Below are 7,521 nucleotides of genomic sequence, written 5' to 3'. Positions count from 1 at the left end.
CGGGACACTATGCTTAACAGCTCCAAATCTCCCGGCATGTGAGAGACATTCCATCAAAATTCATTCTCTATGTTCCTCCCGGCTAATAGATGTGAGCACTGGGGCAAATAATCCAAGACTCATTTATATATGGCTTTGAAAACCCTTGAATGAAATTTTCTGCAAATTGACCTTCTTAATTTAGTTTTGCTTAGCCTCTTAATTTACAATTCACATTCTTCTAAATGAACAAAATATGTCTAGGGTGCAGGAAATAATCTCAAGATGCAATTCTTGTAAATTAACTTCAAATCAGCAATTCATATAAAGCATTAATAATGATTTACCTAGTGCTTATTGAATATCTACAATATGCCAGGAACTGGGATAGCTGTGGTAATGCAGCAGGTAAAGACTTAATAGAGAAGTAGAAATATTTCATATAATAAGGTAAGCCAGGTATTGCTGAGACCTTTTTCCCCTTAGAGATGTTGTTAGACTTTGCACCAAAGCTCCACAGCCTGGGACAGTCTAAAACTCTCCTCATACTTTCTGCAAGTTTCTGTAATTTACTTTCTATTGCTTCCTGTTTCCAGTGTCCTGGTGTTTCTGTACCTACAAAGATACTGTTTTCTTCTCTCCCAGTCAGTGAAGGTATAAAGCAAAACCTCTTTCCCAGTTTGCCCCCAACCCCCATTTTATTTCCCACAAAAGTTTGAGAGTTGAACAACTTCGCTGATGAACTGGATAGACATGGGAAGAAGGTCACATGTTGCAGATCATGGGATATTTCTGTCATTTGGCTGGCTCTCTCGCTGCCTCCGCCTCTGGTGCTGGTTCCCTCATGCTTCTCTTCCCTTCCAATGCCTTCTCTGTTTTCTTCTCCTGCACGCACCCCCCTTTTCTGCTTGTCTCCCAGGAAGCAGCCCCATCAGGCCAGGCATCTCCATAGGAAATGGCCTTATCAAAGCAGGTCTTAAATAAAAACGAAGAGGGAGAAAGCTTCTTCCTTTCCATCTGGCCACAGCCATCAGGTAAGCCAAGATGGACTCTTACAAGTACATTCAGGAGCTATGGAGGAAGAAGCAGTCCCATGTGATGCGCTTCCTTCTCAGGGTGCACTGCTGGCAGTACTGCCAGCTCTCTGCCCTCCACAGGGCCCCCTGCCTGACCAGGCCTGATAAAGCACGCGGGCTGAGATACAAGGCTAAGCAAGGTTGGATTCATGTGTGCCCTGGTGGCTGCAAATGCCCTGTTCCTAAGGGTGCAGCCTATGACGAGCCTGCCCGTCATGGTGTTAACCAGCCAAAGTTGCCCGAAGACTTCAGTCTGTTGCAGAGGAGTGAGCTGGGCGCCATTGGGTGGCTCTGAGAGTCCTGAATTCTTACTGGGTTGGTAAAGATTCCATGTACAAATTCTTTGAGGTTATCCTCATTGATCCGTTCCATGAGGCTATCAGAAGGAATCCTGACACCAAATTGATCACCAAACTGGTCCACAGGCACAGGGAGATGTGGGGGCACACATCTGTGCGCCACAAGAGCCATGGCCTTGGAAAGGGCCACAAGTTCTACCACATTATTGGTGGTTCTTGCCGTGAAGCTTGGAGAAGGCCCAACACCCTCTAGCTCCACCATTACAGCTAAGTAATGTTTGCAAAATTCTTATCTAATGAACAATTTAGAACTGTCAAAAAATAAATACAAATAAAGATAAACAGATCTTTTATTGCAAGAGACTTTCCTAAGGAAGTAACATCTTTCCATACTCTTTTAATCATAATGCAGTGGTGTAAGTGTGATGAATAGCAATGCAAAAGCATTATGAGGCACAGAGAAGGAGTATCTAATTTAGCCTGGAGAGGGTGGAGATTTTAACCAGTGAGTGAAGTTGGCCAGGCAAATGCAGGAGGTGGGGGTGGGATGGAGAGGTAGGTCCTTCTAAGCAGAGGGGCAAATATGAGCAGATGTTCAGAGATGAGAAGCAGCATAATATGTGGAGGGAATTGCAAGTAATTCAGTATTTCAGAGCAAGAGGGAAGTGGAGAGAGTGGTAGCAATTGAGGCTGGAGAGGACAGAAGGGCTGGGTCAGGGAGGGCCTGAAGTATCATGTTAGGGAGCTTAGATCTGACCACAAAGACAGTGGGGAGCCACTGACAGGCCTAAGCCTGGAGAGGCGTGCAGTGTGAGTTTTGTTTTGGACTGATCACTATAGTGGCTATGGGTGTCTGTAAACCAGCTATCCAGAGCTGGAAAGCCTAGATTACCACCTACTCCTAACCAGTTCACATTTAAAAAGAGGATTTGGGGTCCTCATAGTGACTTCCTGTATGGCACACCAGTTGTACCAGCCTGCCCATCGCTGCCCAATGGAGGTGCACGCGCAGACTCCTTGGCCCACGCTCTAACTGACCCACATGGATGGTCACAACGAACAAGAACACTTCCCTTCCACCCAGACATTCTTTGAGAGGAGGCTTGGAATATGAAAAGCAAACATAAAATGCAGAGCTGTGGGATTTTACAGGGTTGCTTTTTCATAGTAATGTTTTAGGGATCGAGAAGGCTATTTTTCCTTAGGGGATGTCTCTGCAGGCAAATGATGAAGAAATAAGTAAAATATGCTTTCTTTTTCTTTCTGTTATAGCATCTGGCTCTGAAATGGGCCACATCCTGCATTTCCAGATGACAGAAGGACAAGGGAAGTTTGGTCCCTTTTCGGTGGGAGGGGCTGCGAGTGGTGGTGGGGGCGGGGCAGTAACACTGGAATACTGAAAACCTCGGAAATAACAAATGTTTCCTGTGCAGTTTGTGATCAGAATTAGAGAAAATATGCTTTTTTTTTCAAAATGGTTTAAATATATGATATGTAAAGAATCCAGGGGAACCATGGATGGAGCCAGTGCTGAAATGAGAACAGCAACCCCCAAAGACCAATTCTATTGTTCTCACACCAGCCTATGATTGTCTCACTATCTTTTACCTTACCTGGCATTCTTGTCAAGTGTCCCCATTCTATCTGGGGATACGGCGCTGGGTGCCACACTGGGTTCTTTCTTCTGAGCCATGGCTCTTTGCTCTCTTTTTCTCCTGTATTGCAGAACATAGTAGAATGAGTTTGCTTCTTACAGTAGACAAAGCTGGCTCTTGATCTTACTATTACTATTTTCTGGCCAGGTTGCTTTGGCAGGGGAGGTTATTATCTTTCCTATGCCTTGGTTTCCTCTTCTATGAAATGCAGCTGGTCTGCCATTTCTAACAGGTTGCTGTGAAGATTCCTTATAATGGATTTTGAGTACTATTACACTGCCTGGCCCATAAATGCTCAAATAATAACAGCCACTTTACCCTCAAATAAATTTAGCTCAGTTGGAAGACCACTGTTCATGCCTAATTTGTGTGTATATTTGTTTAATTTTGTATATGAATAAGCCTAAAATAAATGAATGAAGCATCTGAGATCCTGTTTCTCATGTATGTAATCCCAGTGTATAGATATATGCCAACGGGTCCCAAGGCCTTTTAAGGACAACCTTCCCATTTAAGTATCAAAGAAAAGATTAATATAACTGGCTGGATAACTGCTCTCAAAAGATCAGCAAGACAAGGGAAAATGCTAGCTTCATTTGGCCAGCCTTGTAGTTCAAGGCAGGAAGTTGCAACAACACAGTGGGCCAATGAAAATGCCAAATACACATGCAACACCATATGGAACTTCAATTTGCAGATTGCATTCAGATAGCACCTCTCAGCCTCCTTAACTCCTTGTTGTAATTCTGTACTGTAGACAGGCACATTCACCCACATTCTAGAATGAGCACGGAGAAAAACTCCCCTTTATGCCTCCATACCATAAATGTTATCTGCTCTCTAAGGGTTTCACATTTCCAACAGGAAAGAGTTGCTGAGATAGCCTAAAAGAGAACCGCCCAGAGGCTGTGGCATTTAAAAGTCAATGATAAGTGATGTAGTTTTAAAGAAAGATTCAGGGGATGTTGCCAACATTTATATTTCATATTGCTTGTGAAATTGCTTTCAATTCCATCACACTCAGGTCCCTGTACAGTAAAGATTCCTAGGTTGCTATGGAAAACATGCACTTACGCTGACTGCTATGGTAACTAGGCACACACATATGGCGGGGAGGCATGACACGGCCCAGGATTTGCATAACTAATTTGAGCATGTTAGCGAACAGTGCAATCTGTGCTTAGGAGGCCAGGCAATCCGACTTTTTTAGTTTATTGTGCACACAAAAGGATTAAGTATTAGTCTCTGCTTTTATGTTGTAAGTTTTAGACTCCTATCCGATTTCAGGCATCAGTCCACAGAGTATGTGACTAAAGGTGTAACGCTGTGTTAGGGAGCTTATAAAATTGAATCAATCGGTCTCATTATTTTAGAGTTACATTTCACTCATCTGAAGTCCCAAGTCCTAAGCCTCTTTTTCATAGCATGAGAGGGATTTAATTAAACTTCTTTTAGTTTGTCACTATTTAACTCAACTTAATTTAATAAATATTTGTTTGAGGTGCAGCTCCTTGTCTGGATCATGCTGTTTCTTTCATACCTGCAGTGCTTTTGTGACTCTCGTAACCTAGAATAGTGGCTGATGTGTGGTAGATAAGGAGTAGCTATGAATACAAACAGGATCGGTTCTGGTTTCATGCTCTCCAGGAACTTCCCTGGACACCCTTGTCCCTATAGCCAGGTTAGGTTCCCCACTCTATTTTCCCATGATACTCTTTTCAGAGCTCCATTTTAAAATGTCTACATTGTTCTAAAATTGACAGTTTAAAAAAATCTGTCTCTCTTATTAGATTCTGAGGGTTTTAAAAGGAGAAATCTGTGCCTTATTCAAATTTGTGTCTGCTTGTCTTGGCATAGTTCCTATCAGAGAGTAGGCATGCAGCACATGTTTTTTAATGAATAACCAAATGAAATGGATTAATAAATGAGTGAATGAATGATAGGCATTTCAGTTGTAGGAAAGAAATGTTATTCAGAATCTCCCCTATTTGTCTCTTCATTTTTTAAACCTCGATCTTCCTCATAAAATTATATGAAACTGCATAAATGGCCTAATTGTCTTTTTTGTTAGTATCTCATACTCATGTTATTTTTTCCATAGAAGGATCTACACACTATGGGAACAACTAGATTGACTTAATAAAGTGATACTTGCTCTTCCTCCCTAGCATCTGTGTCCTAAGGTCTGTCTGTATTCCTGTGCTGAAGACAGAACGCACCAACACTCACGTGAACTCCTCCCCACGCTCTCCCTAGCTCTCCCGCGGCTATTGGAGCCGTCAGCCTCACTGGAGATGTGAGCCTCATCCACTCACTCTTTTCTTTTTCACTCTTGTGTGCGCGCGCGTGCGCACACGCACCGCCCCCCGCCAGCTGGTGGTATAACAGCTGCAACATAGAGGTACCAGGAGTGAGGCAGAAAGAAGTTAGTATTAGAGGATGATTAGCAAAGAGCTCCTTTTTTATTTGTTACTTTAATAAATTAAACTTACTTTGATATGACTGTAGGTTCCTATGCAGTTACAAGAAGTAGTACAGAGATCCCATTGACCCAGTCTCCACCAATGGTAGTGTCTTATGGAACTGTTATACAATGTCACAACCAAAATGCAGACCTCATACAGCTAGGATACGCACTGCTTGCATCGCTACAAGAATCCCACGCGTTGCCCTTACACAGCCACGCCTGCTTCCCTGCCCCTAACCCCTCCTTCATCTTTTCTCCATTTCTAGGATTTTGTCATTGAAAAAATGTTATGTAATGAAATTAAACCTTTTAAGATTTCCTTTTTTAACTCAGAATAATACTGTGGAGTTTCACCCAAGTTGTTGTTGTATGTGTATCAGTAGCGTGTTCATTTTTAATGCTGAGTAGGATTCCATAGTGTGACCCTACTGCAGTTTAACTATTTGCTCTGGGGTGTTCCATATTTAGTTATTATGAATAAAACAGTTTGAACGTAAGCTTTTATTTTTCTAGAAAAATATATGAGAGAGCAACTGTTAGGTTGAATGGTAGTTGCATGTTTAGTTTTTTTTAAGAAATTGCCGAAGTGTTCCCACAGCGGTTGTACCACTTCTCATCCCCCACGGCCTGCTGAGGGACCCAGCCTTTCCACATCCTAATGCACGTTCGGCGTTGTCACTGCTTCTTACTTGAAGCATTTGGTGTGTAGTGATATTTCATTGTGGTTTTAACTTGCATTTCCTTAATGCCTAATGATCTTAAACATCTTGTCATGTGGTTATTTTGCAATCTGTATATCCTCCTTGGCCAAATATCTTTTCGGATCTTTTGCCTATTGTCTAATTGGATATTTTTATTGTTGAATTTTGACAGTTTCGTATATATTATAGATGTTATTCTTTGGTTGGCTATGTACTTTTCAAATATTTTTTCCCACTGTGTAGCTTGTCTTTTCATCTTCTTACCATATTCTTTTACTGGGCAAATTTTTTATTTTGTTGAAATTCAGTTTATCAGTTTTCTTCCTTAATGGATTGTGCTTTTGGTGTTGTCTAATGCCTCTCTGTCTAGCCATAGATCATAAGGATTTTCTTTTATGGTTATTTTTCTAGAACTTCATCATTTTTAAAGTTTCACGTTTAAGTCACAAGCCATTTTAACTTTTGTATAATGAGATTTAAATTGAGGCTTTCAGGTGGGTTTTTTTTTTTCTTTGCCTCTGGATGTAAAATAACTCCAGTATCATTTCTTGAAAGGGATTAACTTTGTGTATTTGTCAAAAATCGGTTAGGCGCATTTTGTCTCTTCCATTTATTTATGTGTCCACCTTTCTTCAAATTCCACATAGTTTTAATTATTGTAGTTATTAAAATCAGATAGAATGATTTTTCCCACATTATTATTTTCCAAAGTTATTCTATTATAGTTATTTTCTTTTAAGTTTTAGAATAATCTTAACTATAGATACCAAAATTCTTGTTGGAAATTTAATAAGAATTTTGCTAAACCTGTACATAAGCTTAGAGAGAGTTAATATTTTACTGTTTTAGTCATGTTTATTTAGTTTAGTGTTTATTTCATAAACACATATGTCTCATGTTTTATAATTTGGGGCATACAAATCCTATACCTTTTAGTAAATTTACATTTAAGTATGCCCTTTTGGGGTGGGCAGTTGCAAATCGTATTGTATTTTTAGTATTGGTTTAATACTATTAGAAATGAATTAGGAAGTATCCACTCCTTTTCCATTTTCTGTAAGAGATTATATAGACTTGGTCTTAATCTTTTTTAATATTTTGTAGAAGTTTCCAATATAATCATGAAGACATGGAGAGTTCGTTATTGGTATTTTATGTGTTTATAATCTTAATTCCTGGATAATTGTAACTCTGTTAAAAGCATCTATTTCATATTAAGTTGGTTGTGGTAGCAGTTTGTGTTTTTTGAGGAATTGGTCCATTTCTCCTCAGTTGTCAAATTTATATTTGTAAAGCTGCTCGTAGTATTGATTTATTATGCTTTTGAGAGGTCTGCAGGATCTA

At 40.2% G+C, this 7,521-nt stretch overlaps 1 pseudogene; it reads left to right on the top strand.

Moving 5' to 3' along the window:
• The first annotated feature begins 1,023 nt into the window (after window positions 1-1,023).
• Window positions 1,024-1,607, top strand: LOC129072799 (60S ribosomal protein L15-like; annotated as a pseudogene).
• The last annotated feature ends 5,914 nt before the right edge of the window (window positions 1,608-7,521 follow it).

The sequence above is a fragment of the Pteronotus mesoamericanus genome, unplaced genomic scaffold (genome assembly GCF_021234165.1).
Source record: "Pteronotus mesoamericanus isolate MK-2021 breed Mesoamerican mustached bat unplaced genomic scaffold, CSHL_Meso_final contig_33, whole genome shotgun sequence".
NCBI lineage: Eukaryota > Metazoa > Chordata > Mammalia > Chiroptera > Mormoopidae > Pteronotus > Pteronotus mesoamericanus.
This window is presented reverse-complemented; position numbering and strand designations above follow the sequence as displayed.